This window comes from Papio anubis, chromosome 14 (genome assembly GCF_008728515.1).
Source record: "Papio anubis isolate 15944 chromosome 14, Panubis1.0, whole genome shotgun sequence".
NCBI lineage: Eukaryota > Metazoa > Chordata > Mammalia > Primates > Cercopithecidae > Papio > Papio anubis.
In genome coordinates this window covers 8010171-8025411 of record NC_044989.1, presented here as the reverse complement: position 1 = coordinate 8025411, position 15241 = coordinate 8010171, and the positions used below count along the sequence as shown (strand labels likewise).

At 38.4% G+C, this 15241-nt stretch overlaps 2 long non-coding RNA genes across 3 annotated transcripts in view; both read left to right on the top strand.

The window, feature by feature from the left end:
* Positions 1-15241, top strand: part of LOC110741011 — a 135131-nt gene that overhangs the window by 29555 nt on the left and 90335 nt on the right. The window lies entirely within an intron of this gene.
* LOC116270240 lies at positions 295-13659 on the top strand. The gene is made up of 2 exons (XR_004178175.1): positions 295-1405; positions 13586-13659. It is a non-coding gene; the product is annotated as an uncharacterized LOC116270240 (long non-coding RNA).

Genomic DNA, 15241 nt, shown 5'->3' with positions numbered 1-15241 from the left:
ATATGATTTAGCTCTGTGTCTCCACCCAGATCTCATGTTGAATTGTAATCCCCATGTGTCGGGGGAGAGACCAGGTGATTGGATCATGGGGGCGGATTTCTCCCTTGCTGTTCTTGTGATAGTGAATGAGCTCTCCTGAGATCTGATGGTTTAAAAGTGTGGCACTTTCCCCTTCACTCTCTCTGTCTCCTGCTGCCTTGTGAAGATATGCCTTGCTTCCCCTTTACCTTCAGCCATGATTGTAAGTTTCCTGAGGCCTCCCTAGCCATGCAGAACTGTGAGTCAATTAAACCTCTTTTCTTTATAAATTACCCAGTCTCAGGTAGTTCTTTATAGCAGTGTGAGAACAAACTAATACACCATCTCTAAGGCCTGATAACCAAAATCTAGCCCAGCACTTTTTTTCTTCAAGGAAGTGCAAATCCCTTGGGCATCTTGTTCAAATGTGGATCTTGACGACGAAGGTCTGTGTGGGGCTTGAGATTCTGCAATCTGACAAGCTTCTAAGGGCTGCTTCTTGTTCCTGGACCTCACCCTGAACAGCAGCGACCTCAACAACTACTACCCTTATCTCAGGCGTCATTCCCTCTGCCTTACCACTCGCCCACCCTCTATTCCCACTCCAGCCTCCACACTGCACACTGCTCCTGCACTCCCAAGTCATTCTCTATAATCATGACAATCTTCTAAATTCTTAAAGTGGAAATATGATAATGTCACTGTCCTGTGTTAACAGCTTTAATGGGGGATCCATAGCCTTCAGGATAAAGTAAAGGCTGCTTGATAGGAGATGCAGGGTGACTTCGATTATCTGAAATCCACCTGCGAATCCACCTGCATCTTATCCCCCATGCCCTCTTAGTCTGCAGAAAATGTATGCACTTTTTTCACTTTTTTTTTTTTTTTTTTTTTTTTTAGAGAAAAGGATCAAATAATGTGTTGGATTCTCAAGAGTGTTATTTAGCTTTGAGAAAGAGAAATTACCACAGTCCTTTCTGCATTACGAAATTTTATAGATGAGGAAACATTAGCCCACATAGATTAGACAAATTCCCTGAATTTATAAAACCCAGACAGTGCTAGAGACTAGACTAGACCTTGAATCTTTGGGACTCTCGTCCAGTACTGTTTGCACTGAATCATGAAACACCATCCTTCCTTCGCAAGGTGAGATGGGGTCAAGGTGAGGTGTGACAATGAGGAAGTGTGGCAAGTTAAAGCAGCAACAAAGCTATGTGCCTCAGCTTCCGGGGTTCTTCCTCCTTCAATATTTCACTTCAGGGGAAGATGTGGCGGTGCTTAGATGCTAACAGAAAGAACCAGGAGACACAGAGCCGGTGTGGCAATGCAGAAAAGGCCCGTGGATTGTGACTGGAAGAGGTGACCAGGAGTGCCAAGTGTCAAGGTGGTAGCCTGTAAGCCACAGGGGGAGGAATATAGCTTTGTAGCCTGGTGAAGAGGGGACAGGGCTGGTGACACGTCCAAGGAGTCATATTGGTTGCTTTCCAGTATTTTGCTGCACTGATGAAGTGACAGGGAAGTGAGTTTCTGCCCAACATTGAGGAATCACTCACAATTCCGTTGTGCAGGAATGAGAGAAGATGCACTCTGTTGTGGGAAGTGTTGCTCCAGGACTCCAGCCGAGTTTCCGTGACTATAGAGCATGGATATGGGGGACATAATTCCTCCACAGTACAGAAGACTGGATCAGATGACCTTGGGTTCCTCCTTCTGCCCCCATTGCCAAGACCATATGTGCTTAACTGAGGGAGCTGTGAATAAGGGATGCTTCCCTCATGGCCAATTCAGGGCTCATAGATGTAGGTGAGGAGGTACCATGGATGACATCCAGGATCAGGGAGGGCATTTTTAACCAGGCTGCCTCCCCTGAATCTGCTCTAAAGATGTGACTATTTTCTCCTTATGATTTTATAGGATCTTTTATGGCTAACTCATCTTATAGATTAAGCCAGAGGTTGTCAAAAATGTTTCTGTAGAGGATTAGAAAGTAAATTGTAGCCTTTGTGGGCCATAAATTTTCTGTGTTAACAACCACATTGTTGTACACAAAAGCAGCCCACAAACAATCTGTGAATGGATGGGTACGGCTGGGTGTCAATAAAACTTTATTTAGTTTTAAACAAAACAGAAGGCAGGTAGAGTTTGGTCCAAGGGATATACAGAGCAATTTGGCTTTGTATTTAATTTGATACATTGGTTGAAAAACAGAAAATGGATTCTGCATGTATTGATTTTCTAGAATGTGCATCTGACTATATATATGTGTTTATTTGTATGATCTTTGTAGGTCCTAGAAATTAAAAAGGCTTCCATGTGAGTGCTAGTTTAGGTTTTGGCTAATGTATTAAAACATTGCCTCAATGTTTGGTCAGTCTTGGTCAAGAGGACAAGGGCTACTTCTAGTTCCTGCAAGAGGTTTCAAAACCTGCCAGCATGGGGAAGGGAGGGATATATGTTCACTTTCAAAGCTATAAATTTACTATCAGGATTATTCGTCTTTAAAGACACTGATTTATCTTTCGGGGACATTTTAAAAATGTCAAAATAAATAGCACTTGACATTTAAAAAAATAGTTAGTATTGAGCACTCAGAGAGGGTGAGTAGGAGAAGCATCTGGACATGTGAAGGCTGGGTTCCTGGTACTGCCGTTCATTACTCTTTTTGGAATGATGGCAAAAGGTGGCCACCACTACATCTTTGGATCTGTTTAATCTCCAGCTGTGAATATGTGATCAATCATCTCTTGGACAACAAAAGATGTTTCCCAGGACGAGCAATGATTTCCATGTGGTTGCGAGGGCTTTATGTATGTGCAGTTCTGACAGGGGTCAGCCCTGATGATGTCATCTCTCGACTTGGCGTGACTTACAGGGAGCATGATTCAATGGCCTGCAAAGGAGATGCTGCACTTACCACTTCTACTATTGACTTTAACTAACTTACTGTCTTGGGTGTGTTGTGCCCCAGTTTTCTTCCTAATAGAAATGAGAAATAATACTTGCCAGTTTGCAAAGCTCCCTGAAATTTCAAGTGTTACATACTATCAAAGTGAAAATTATTATAATCCCTTCTCAGTTGCTGCCTTCTATTTACAAACAGCTGACTTCTTCCTCCCACTTCTGGATGAGACATAGAACCAGCACCCAAAGCAAACTCAAAAGTCTTTAAAGGAAACGTGTGTTCCATGGAACATGGAAAATTAGGAGTGCAAATTTCAGAGTGTAAGGTAACCGAGATTACCTGCTGCAGACGTTTCAGGCTATTTGGCTAAAATACCTTCATGGATGGTGATGTATAGGGTGAACTTAACTCAGCAAATAAACACTTTTCAATTCGAATGTGAAACTAGGGAGCTATCTAAGGCAAAACCATTTTTGAAGAATCTTTATTCTCTGTAGTTTCTTGGAATTAAAATTTCTCGAAATAATTTTATTTTATTTTTATCCATTTTAAAGCATATCATTGCAAGTACATAAAATCCACCTTTAGAATCCCCACTTCCACCATTTTCAAAATGGATAGGGGTGGCTGAGCACTGGCATGACATTTGTGGGGGTTTTCTAAGTTGCATTCTGTCATGTGCTTGGTGAAATATGGCAAAGCATATGGACGGTGGGTGATTCATCTCCATGTAAGATTTCCTGGGAAAAGCTGGGATGCATTCAGTTTGCAGAATTTCCCCCATGGTAACCCACTGAAGCTTTTGCCTTAATAAAATAGAAGTATTTGCTCCTTCTGATTTTCAAGTGAATGATCCCCGGTGTGCTTTTTAAATGAATGTTTTTCTCATGTTTTGACTTTGTGTGACCCCCATCTCGTTTTCCAGTCTTATCATGAGGGCATCACCCAATTCAGGCAGCTGGAAGGGGCCTTTTAGTTTATATGTTCAGTAGAGGTGTTGGGGGCCAATATCGAGTCTCTTGCAGTTATAGGTGTCCCTAAGTGAAAGGACATTATTAAAACTGGAAGAGTATTTCAACAAATAGATTGCAGCATGTAGCTTGGTGATGGCAGAAGGTAAATATTTAGGCAGCACAAGCTGTTGATTGCAAAAACTAATTCTGTGGGAGATCGGGGTCAGGTGCACATACTAACAGTCTTTGATTTATAAGCGTTATTCAAAAATCGAGCTTAATTTACAAAATGCTAAGTGGTCATGTTTGCTCTTGCCTTGAAGTGCACATCTTTCATTTGACTTCAAAGCATCAAAGACATGACTGGAGGAAGCTTGAGATGTGGATGTTTTTCACAATAATATGAAAATGCAAAAAAGCAGAAAATTTTTCTTTAAGTAGTTTGCTATAATTAAGCATTTATTTTACATTCATAAAATGCAAAATGGTGAACCGTTGAAAATTGTTTCATTTAATTTGTTTAAGCTTTAAAAATGTTTAATGTCAGAGGAATTTATGCTATTCAGTGAAAAAATCAGGATACAAATATGTACACTATGTTTCCATGCCTATAAATTTATCAACAGTATGAGGTTGAGCCATATGAAATTGCTATTTTGTATCTCAAAATGTGGTTTGATATAAGTAATAGCAAATGGTTCAAACTATATGGAGAAGAGAAAAATGCACACACACCCAGAAGAGAAATACCAAAAGTTTGGGATGATGATTATAGGCAACTTAAATATTTTTTCACTTTCTTATCTATACTTTCTAGAGTAAATGTGTATTGCTTTTTTATAAGAATTTTTTTTTTTTAGCTATTCCAGTCACAAACCTTTCATTGCAAAAGGAATGGGACCAGGGGCTTATTCACGTTGTTTGTCAGTGAATTTGAGGGTTTTGGGTCTCTGGTCTCCAGAGTTCTTTAGAAATTATCAGACTTAGTGAAAACACTTTCCCTTTCATGCCCTTCCCTTCTTTTCCCTAAGTCGACTCCCCCAACTTCACTATGAGATGCAAGCATCTGGCCCTAAGCAGGTGCCCAGTAGATACTTGTGAATGATTGGAGGAGTGAATACATGATGGGGAGAGGGATTAAATAAATTTTATGCAATACTTTCTGAAGTTTTGCTGATTTCCTCCCAATTAAACCAACTGGCTTGTCCTAAGAATAGGCTGTGGCTGGATCATAAGTCCATACACATGTAATGTTAAGAAGAAAATCAGGCCTATAGAAAAAGACAAAAGCAAAAAAAGACCTCTGATTTAGTTTAGAAGTCTCTTCGCCATTCTTTTGGATAGAATGTTATATACTGGGGTAAAAATCACAGCTCATTATGAATTTCTGGAAGACGTTAGCGTTCCCGGCCCCTTACCATAGAGGCATTTTGAAAACAGCTTGACCTACAGGGCAAGTGAAGGTTGCCTGGCCTGGGCCCCTACTCCACTTTTGGGTCCTCCACAGACTTGCGCGCGCGCGCGTGCGCACACACACACACACACACACACACACACACACACAGACACTCAGAACTTCAGCTGCAAAGAGAAGCACTTAGAAATACCCCTTCCCAGGGGTTAATGTTAACTGATATTTTACATGTTCAGTTTTCCTTTCAGTGGCTATTCACTTCTACTTTGGAAGAAGGATGGAGGGGAAAAAAGATAGAAAGGGAGAAAGAGAGGAAGGAAAGAAGGAAGAAAGGGAGAGGAGGGAGGGAGAGAGGAAGGAAGGAAGGAAGAGGAAAGGAGGGAGGAGGAGGGAGGGAGGGAGGGAGGAAGGAAGGAAGGAAGGAAGGAAGGAAGGAAGGAAGGAAGGAAGGGGTAAGGAGTGAGGAGGAGGGTGGGAGGAAGGAAGGAAGGAAGCCAGGAAGGAAGGAGTAAGTAATAGGAAGGGAGAAAGAAGGCAGGAGGAGATTTTTGCCATGTGAAATTTTTTAGTCTTTTCTTCTAGCAAATGGTAGTAAGAAAAGTCCAAAGAGTAGATATTGATTATTTGCCAGGTCACATGGTCGGTAGAGTATTATTTCCATCCTGTGATTACCTCTAGGTGATGCAGGCCAGCCTAGATGGTTCTAAGCCTCTGAGTAGAGCATGTCCTGAAATTAACTTGAATAACCTAATTTCTACCTTCAAGTCGATCTCTTCCTACACACTGTGCTAAGGGCAAAACAGAAGTGAAACAAGAAAGATTAACAAGATTTGTGCCAGCTATTAGAGGAGAAGTCATTGTTTGTCTGCATTTAAGGAGAAAAGGACACTATTTGGCAGTGTGGGGTGCCTCTGCACCGGCTGGAGCTAATGATCATCGTCAGGATTGAGCTGGGGGGCGGGTGCCCATTGCCTGGCCCTGACTGCTCTTACTGACAGGTGCTAATGGGAGGGGCAGGACACAGCTGCCTGAGCAGGAATCCCATTATCCTTTGCTGAGTATTGATTCACCCTGTGGGATGCTTCCTTTCTGGCTGTGTTAATTTTCACAATGCACATTTGCCTCGTCCTCGGCACACAGAAAGAGTCTGAGGTGCTTGGGGTAAATGTAATGGGCTCTGCCTTCCAGTCTGCAGAGGTTTTGTCTGTTGGGATGTAGGCTTTCTCTAATTATAGTGCCTGCTTGGGGACGAGGTCTGGAAGAATATCTTTGCCACTAATATAATTGCCTGAGGTGCATAGCAAATTAATCTAATGACATGAGGTGCATTTGGAAAGTTGGGGTATTTTTGCATCCATAAACAGTAGTTCTTATTTTAAAACTTGATGTTTTGCACAGAAAATTCAGGAAGTGATCCAACAGTTGAAATCTTAGCCATCTACAGTCATCCGAAAATGTTCACTCTCTTCTTTGTTTACAATTAAGCCTTCTAAAAATATTTTAGAGCTAATTTAGAGATGATCTGTGCCTTTGGCCATGTTTTGGAATTTAGTGGTTTGTGTTGAAGGGCAAAATATGGGTGGGTTGGGTTTATTGCAGTTAAAATTACTGAGTCTAATGTTTAAAGATGTATTATCACATAGATAAGGCAGATTGTACTCAGAAGAATTACATACTGCAGACTCACCTCTGGGAACTAAAGCGGCATTCCAGTTACCTTCCCTAACCTTCCCTAACATCAGCCAGTCCGTATCATTTATAGAATTTCTGCTTGTTAAAGAACTCCTTCTTACATTGAGCAAAATACTGTATTTCTGTAGATTTTATGTGAGTATATATATATATGTGTGTGTGTGTGTTTTGTATGAAGACAGTGACATGTTAGGTAAGTTTAAGACCACGTTTAAATATTTGAACATTTAGTTTAGTTCTTGAATTGTCCCAATTTCTTTCAGCTTATGTGTCTGCTTTCTTAGGATACAGAAAGTGCATGAGGACATAGTTTTGAAGGGATGCTAGTCACATGGGCTGCTTTTGTTTTCCAGCCTCAATCTGGTTGTTTCTCTTGAGCTATTCCACCCTCAGCATTGTGCTTGTGTTTCTGCATTAGTGATGGACTGGGGCTCCTTTGATTCCTTTTTAAACACAAAGTGATACAAAGCAAGGAGAGATGGGCCCAGGACCTTGAGAGGAGGCTGTGCTAGCCCTGCCGGCTGTGAGTTCTGTTGTCTGGAAATACATTCCTTGTTCATTTGCACTGCTTCTGCTTAACGGGGTAAATTCATTCCGGAGGTTTAACTACATAAAAAGCAGTTTTGCTAGGGATAGGACGGTGTATCTGAGGTCAGAAATGTTTCTTATAATGATGGCATGAATTCCTTCCACTTCCCAGAGAGCTTCAGGTATTTTATACGCAATATTTCCTAGCTTTCTGGAAGAGTTCTAAAGTGATCGGATTTCAGCTTTGCACCCCATTTATTCAATCAGACCCTGTGGAAGCAGAGCATGTCCACTCAAGAGCTGGAGGAAGAACCAGTCATGGATTTGATGATAATGTCTGTGTCTCCCTAGAACTTGCTGACATAAGAGGCCCGTCTTTTTCAATGCATCATGTTTTTCTGGTTATGCAAGTTATTATGTAGCTATTGCAGGAAATTTAAAAAAATGACAATGATCTATAATTCTGCTATTCGAGAAATAATAACCATCATTACTGTTTTGATAATTTCTGCCCATTTCTAATCATATGATTTTTGTATCCTTTTTATCATTTGCTGTTTTGCCAAAAACCATTTCCCTACCACGTTAAAAACTCTTGGAGGATAGAAGTACCAATGACTGAGTAATATTCAGTGCAAGGAAGGACACTGGGGGAGGTTGTTCATCTCCGTGAACTCTGGGCACAGTGCATGGAGGAAGGAGTTCTCCAGGACAAGTGGGAAACACTGATGGACAAGCTTTGGGAGCCTCTTGGCTTTTAGATTTCTGTCCTCCACTCAATTTTATGAAATGAAAGGGGAGGCAGAAATGAATGAGGAGCTGTATACAGTTAGCGTCTCTGAAGAAAGCTGATAATTAGTGTAGATGGATGGAAGGGAAGTGCAGCTAATGGTCTTGAGAGATGAAAATAAAGTTGATCTAAAGCCTGAGACATGTGGGCCACAGAAGGGCTGGGTCTCTGGTGGAGGGAGCTGTTGAGAAAGAGCCCAGAGGGGATGAACTGAGGTTTAGAGTTCCAACCTCTCGAGGCTCAATTGGCTTCCCCTGTCCAACACGATTCTGCAAGTAGATGATTCATTCAAAGATAAATAGTCGATAAAAGGCATGGGACCTATGCAAACTTAGTCCCATCATGCGTAGAGAATTAGAATATGAAAAGCAAAGGAGATATATATATATATATGCATGTGTGTATATGTGTATATATATGTGTGTATGTGTATGTATACATAATATATGTGTATGTGTGTATATATAGATAAAGATAAAGACATATCAGGAAAAAATGGTACCATAAAGATTGAGAAATATATGAACATATAGTTCTCTGTGGATTCAAACATATTAATGAAAATGTCACCTTTCTGAGATAAGAACTCAAGGAGAAACATAGGGCCTCTACGTAGAGATAAGGAAACAAATAAATTGAATGAGAAAAAATCATTACAGAGATGAGAAACTTATTATAAGAAGTTAAAAAATATATGCATGGCTAAAATACACGCTGGGATATAAGGAGCAAGTTGGAGAGACTGGACAAAACGCAGCAGAAAAAGAAGCGCATTGCAAAGGGTTATAGCAGAAAGCACTGGTAGTTAAGGCAGACCAGGGTTATCTCATATAATCATAATTCTACCTGGAAAAGAGAAGGAAAAAAACCACTTAAGGTAAAAATTTTAAATGCTGATTTTAAATTTTTGAAAATTTCTTAAAAGATCAGAGTCCACACATGGAAAGGCGACATGATCCAGATAAAACAGATTCGGAACAAAACTACTCTAACATACTTTACTAAAACTAACAGAAATATTTCTATGGCACACAGGGAAGAATCAAATTTTCCTTAAGGAGAACAAGACAGGTTAGCCTCAGACCTTTTTGTAGCACTCAAATGTGGAAGAAAGTGGAATAGTATTTACAAAGTTCTTAGAGGATGGAAGTACAACTAAAAATGTTTATATACAATCTCTCTGCTATACAAATATACAAACAACAGACCTGTCTCCTGAGGCATTTAAGAACTCAGAGTATATACTCTCTCAGAGTATATACTCTCAATAGCCCTGCCAGGAAAAAAAAAAAAAAAGCCAAAAGTATGAGAGAATAAACTGTAGACAAACAGAAGATGAATAGAGATGTTAAGGTGAAGGAGTAACAGGAAGAGAGTAAAGAAGGAAGAGAATGAAGGAGGGAAGGAAGGAGAGAAGAGGGGAAGGAGGGAAGAGAGAGGAAAAGGGAGGGAGGATGGAAGAAAGAAAAAAAGGAAAAGAATGGTAGTAACACTGCATTCACTGAAATGAAACATAAGATTTTATGACCGTGGAGAGTATGATTACAGAATAGAATGCAAATATTACAAACTATTAGAGTAAGAAATTAAAAGAACATTGAGCTTGGGCAAAGAGAGAAGATGGAGAGATCTGAGGAATAAATAGATGCAAACAACAAGACATAATTGCAACAGAAAGGGCGGTGATGTGCACAGGAAATGCAAATAAAAATACAACAGAATTGTAACATCAGTATCTAGCAAGTTTTAACAATAAGCAAAAAACGTGAAGCAAAGATAAATACTATATTATGAGAGAAGTTTACAATTTGTAATGAAGATTAATCATGAACATTAATGCACCAAATGTGAAAAAAGTCATATGGGAAACTCACCAAAACAAGTAAACTTTAATGTACTTTTGTTAGCTCATGCTGTACCAAGTAAATGAAAAAAAGCAAAAATATAGAAGACCAAATAATAGTTATAAGGTACATAAAATGTGTTTGTATTGATGGATATGTCAGGCCACAAAGAAGAAACATTCTGAATGTAGAAATAGTTCGGGTGTTGGCTGAAGACAGTACTGTGGAAGCTGGAAGTGAACAGCTGTGGTAGATGCTGCTCAGGACCTCTCCATAGTCATTTTTTTCTGCTGGCCTTTTTGGTGGAACCTCTGTTTTATTTGGGTGGCAACAGTTGCAGCTGGGCCACCATCTGACACAATTCTGGCCAGTGAGATGCAAGTTGATGGTTCTGGAAAGCTTTTGCGTTCTTGATGCTGTATCCACTGTTGATTTCTTCCTGCTTGGAAAGCAAATGTGACACCTGGAGGGAGCAGCCACCTTATGACTACAAAATGAAAGACACGAAGAAAAGTGGCTGCAGGCCCACATCTCCAGCACAACCCAGAGAAAAGGTGGGGAAGGGCTTTGTCCTGGACCAGGCAGCCCTGTCCTCACATGAGTTTAAGACAACGCTGAACTGTGGGTTTCTGTATTGCAGTCAAATGATAACTGGCAGAATAATCCAATGAAAAACAAATCCCTTTCAACCTAGAAACAAAACAAAACAAAAGCACCTAAAATGGCAGAATATTTAAAAAATAATTATTATGGAAATACTGGATTTCAGAATTCTGATAAAATGATGAACGAGATACTCAGACCAACCTTCTTTTAAAAGAGACTAAATATCTAACTAAAAAATATTTTTTAAAAAACTGCTGCTTCTTAAGTATATAGATGAGCTGGGTTTTTTTTTAGGCTAGAAAAATAAGCAGGGAGAAAAACCTAGGTAAGCCAAGTCAAGCAATTGGATTTTACCTTGAGAGTGTCTGCTGAACCTGGAGAATTTGAACTTTAGTTTTCATGGCATGGGGTACTAAGAATAGGAGATAAGACCTGGACTCACCCAAGATGGGCCATGTAGTAGGTACTTCCTCTCTCATAAACCTAAGACCATTAAAGGAAGATCTTTCAAATGTGTGAAGACAAAACAAAAAGAGATCCCCCTGCCCAGCTGTATAATTATTTCATTATACATTACAATGTAATAATAATAAAAATAAAGTGCAGTTTATTTCTAATAAATTTATATATATACACATTTATTTCTAAATGTAAATAATAAATGTGATGCACTTGAATCATCCCGAAACCATTCCCCCTCCTCCTGGTCTGTAGAAAAATTGTCTTCCACAAAACTGGTCCCTGATGCCAAAAACGCTGGGGACCACTGCCTTAAAGGATGTAATTCTAAAAATGAAAATTAACAAAACGTGAGCAAAGGTAAGAGCCACAACTTCGAACTGTGTTTGGAAGACTTAAAAAAAAAAAAATTTAAAATATAATTATTATTGAAAAACTATGAAAAGAGAAATAATTCATTATGGTATGAAACTTTGAAACAAACAAATGTGGGAACATTTTGTTTTAACTTGGAGGTATATGAGAGAAAGAACTAATTTCTCATCTAAAGTAACAGATCATTTTAGTAAGTGTCAATCGTTGAATCAATGTTGGTCTCGCAAGATATCTAATGCAATAAATTCAAATATAAACCTTAATTAATATGCCACATTTGGATAGTCACTCAGTGTAATTTAGCAAGATTGTCAATCAGGAGAGTTGCAGCTTGACTGAGATGTGAAGCCAATTTAAGAAAAGCTTTGCAGAACCTTCTGGGCTGTTGTCAGAAGATGGAACTTCTAGCACATGAAAGCCCCTGGTCCAGGCTTCCCATCTCCTGCCATTTCATACCATTGCAGTATAATTTAATAGATCTGAGAGATAAAGACTGAAATTATACTTTATTGAATACCTTTCCTTGTGTAAGAAACTTGCATCAAGCATTTACATGTCACATCACATCATTTTCACACCAAAACTATGAAGTAGGTGTTATTATCCTCATTGTATAGTTGCAGAAAAGAGGTTCAGGTAAGTTATGTGCCTAACATGACCCGGTTAGTGTTGAGGCTGGAATTCAAAATGAGATATTTTTTCACTTGGAAATTCATTTACAAAAATCATATAGCTGTCCTCCTGATATCATGGAACTTTGATTCTGAGCAAAATCAGAAACAATATCATATTGTTCTGCAATCAATTATTGCCAATGGGCTTATTCAAGTTTTGGAGTGAATTATCCCATCATTGGCCTTACGTGAGGCAAAGAATTTTGCATCCTATCACATTTTTATTAACACTCTCTTTTCTCTCCCTCTCCACTTACCTCTCCTTATCTCATCAAATTGGTTAATCCTCAGTGACCAAGACACAGGCTGTATGTTCCTAGAAGCCTCTCCCTCACAAGTTTCTCCCACTACACTTGGTATTCCCATTGGCTTACTGTTCTCATACAATCTATTATTTAATGCCATTCCCCCTCTTCAAAATCTTCCAGTGGTTCCTCATGGACTCACAAATACATTATCATTTTATTCAATGTCCTTCATAATCCACTACGATCTATATTTTTAGTTTTCAAGCCCACAACTCACAATCTATTAATCCCTTAGTGTATATCAAATACTATGTCAGCACTTTGTAAATTAATGCATTTAATTATTATAGTAGGCCCATATTATAGATACTTTATCTCCATTTTATAGATGAGGAAACTGAGACCAAGAATAAGTTGCTTGCCCAAGGTTAGACAGCAAGTATGTGTCAAAGCCAGAGCATGAACTATGGAACTATTATCCCCAAGCCCCTATTCTTAAGTATTATTTATACTGCTTTTATGTGTATAAAATAATACAAAAATTCTTTGCATTTATACATTATTTTACCATTCACAAAACCATCTTTATACATTAAAAAAAAATCTCATCTTCCCGGCACTTTGGGAGGCCGAGGCGGGCGGATCATGAGGTCAGGAAACTGAGACCATCCTGGCCAACATGGTGAAGCCCCATCTCTACTAAAAATACAAAAATTAGCTGGGTGTGGTGGCACGTGTCTGTATTCCCAGCTACTTGGGAGGCTGAGGCAGGAGAATCACTTGAACCCAGGAGGCAGAGGTTGCAGTGAACTGAGATCGCGCCACTGCGCTCCAGCCTGGTGACAAAGCAAGGCTCTGTCTCAAAAACAAACAAACAAACAAACAAAATCTCATTTGGTCTCTTAAAAGTCCTTTTTAAAAATTTGATCTCTCAGTAATCCTTCAAGGAAATTATTAGCTCCATTTTTCCCCCAGGGCAGAAACTGAGTCTTAGACCTGAATTTAGGGCAACACTAAGAGGTGTCAGAGGTCAGAATGTTATTTCCTGTAATGAAAACTTTTAACTTTCTACCATTCAGATTTCAGCATATCTTGGAAGAACTGATCTGAAATGAAAGCCTACATAAAAAATATATATAGAAGAAGACATCCTCAAAATGTGAAACCCAGTGCTGAATTGAAGGAAGGTGAAATCAACACTGAAGGTGGAGGATTATTTAACACAAAACAATAAACAAAGCAAAAAAAATTAATTGTTCTTTAGTGACAGGGGTAAAATGATAACCTAATAAAGCAATGCATTACTTCTATTAAATTCAAAAGTTAGGTTCTTTGGAATCATTGCTAGAAGATTTTGTGTGTGTGTGTGTGCATGCGTGTGCATGCGTGTGAAAGAGAAAGTGATGGCAAGAAGGGTAACAAAAGAGATGATTTCCAGGTGTAATTTAATTTTGGGCTGTGCGTCAAAAGAATGCAGACTTATGTACTGGCATTGTTACATGCAAGGGCTATGGAAACTATCCTGTAATCCTCTGACAAGGGCAGATGTGTGAACAGCAGCTTATAATAATAAATCACAGAAAGGTGTAAATGCAACTGGGAGAAAATGATTAAGTCTAGGAAAACTTTGGAATGCTGCATGGAAGGGAGGCATTTTTTGTGTCTATATTCATGAGGGATGTTGGTGTGTAGTTTTTTTTAAATGCCTTTTTCTAGTTTTGGTATCATAGGAATACAAGCCTCACAAAATGAGCTGGGATGTGCTCCTTCCTTTTTATATTTTGTAAGAGTTTATGTAGAATTGATATTATTTTTTCTATACATGTTTGATGGAATTCTTGAATAAAACCATCTGAGCCTGGAGTTTCATTGGTGGGAAAGTTTTTTGATTGTAAATTTAATTTCAACTACAATTTGAATATAAGACTTCAAATAAAGGGTTTTAGAAATATAAAGTTCAAACATTTCTTCTCCTTTCAGGACTGATCACTTGTATTTTTCCAGAAATTTATCCATTTCATCTAAGCTGTCAAATTTATTGTCGTGAAGTTACTCACAAGATTTTCTTATTATCTTTTCTATGTCTGGAGTATCTGTAGTGATGTCTCCTTTTACATTGCTGATATTGATATTCTGTGCATTCTCTATTTTTTGATTAGTCTGGCTAGAGATTTATCAAGTTTAATGATATTTTCATAAAACTAGTTTGTAATTTTACTGATTTTTTTTGGTCCTCAATTTTTAATTTTATTGATTCCTGCTTTATAATATTTTCTTATTTATTTGGGTTAAATTGGCTCTTTTTTCTAGTTTCTTGAGGTAATAGATGATATCATTTATTTTATTTAAGATCTTCCTTCCTTTCTAATATAAGCATTTGATGCTATAAAGTTTTCTTTAAATATTGTTTAAGCTGTAAGCTGAAATCTTAATATGTTGGGTTTTTCTTTCAGTTCAAAATATTTCCTAATTTCCTTTTAATTTATCCTTTGATTCATGGGTTATTTACAAGTGTGTAAATAACTTCCAAACATTTTGAAGTCTTTCAGTTACCTTTCTGTTATTGATTTCTACTTTAGTTAATTATGATCAGAGAAGTTACTCTGTGTAATTTTAATTTGATGAGATTTATTTTATGGCTCATAATCTTATCTGTCTTTTGAATGTTTTATGTGCACCTTAAGAGACTGTAATACACTGTTGTTTGATAGAATGAATATTAATATCAATTAGGT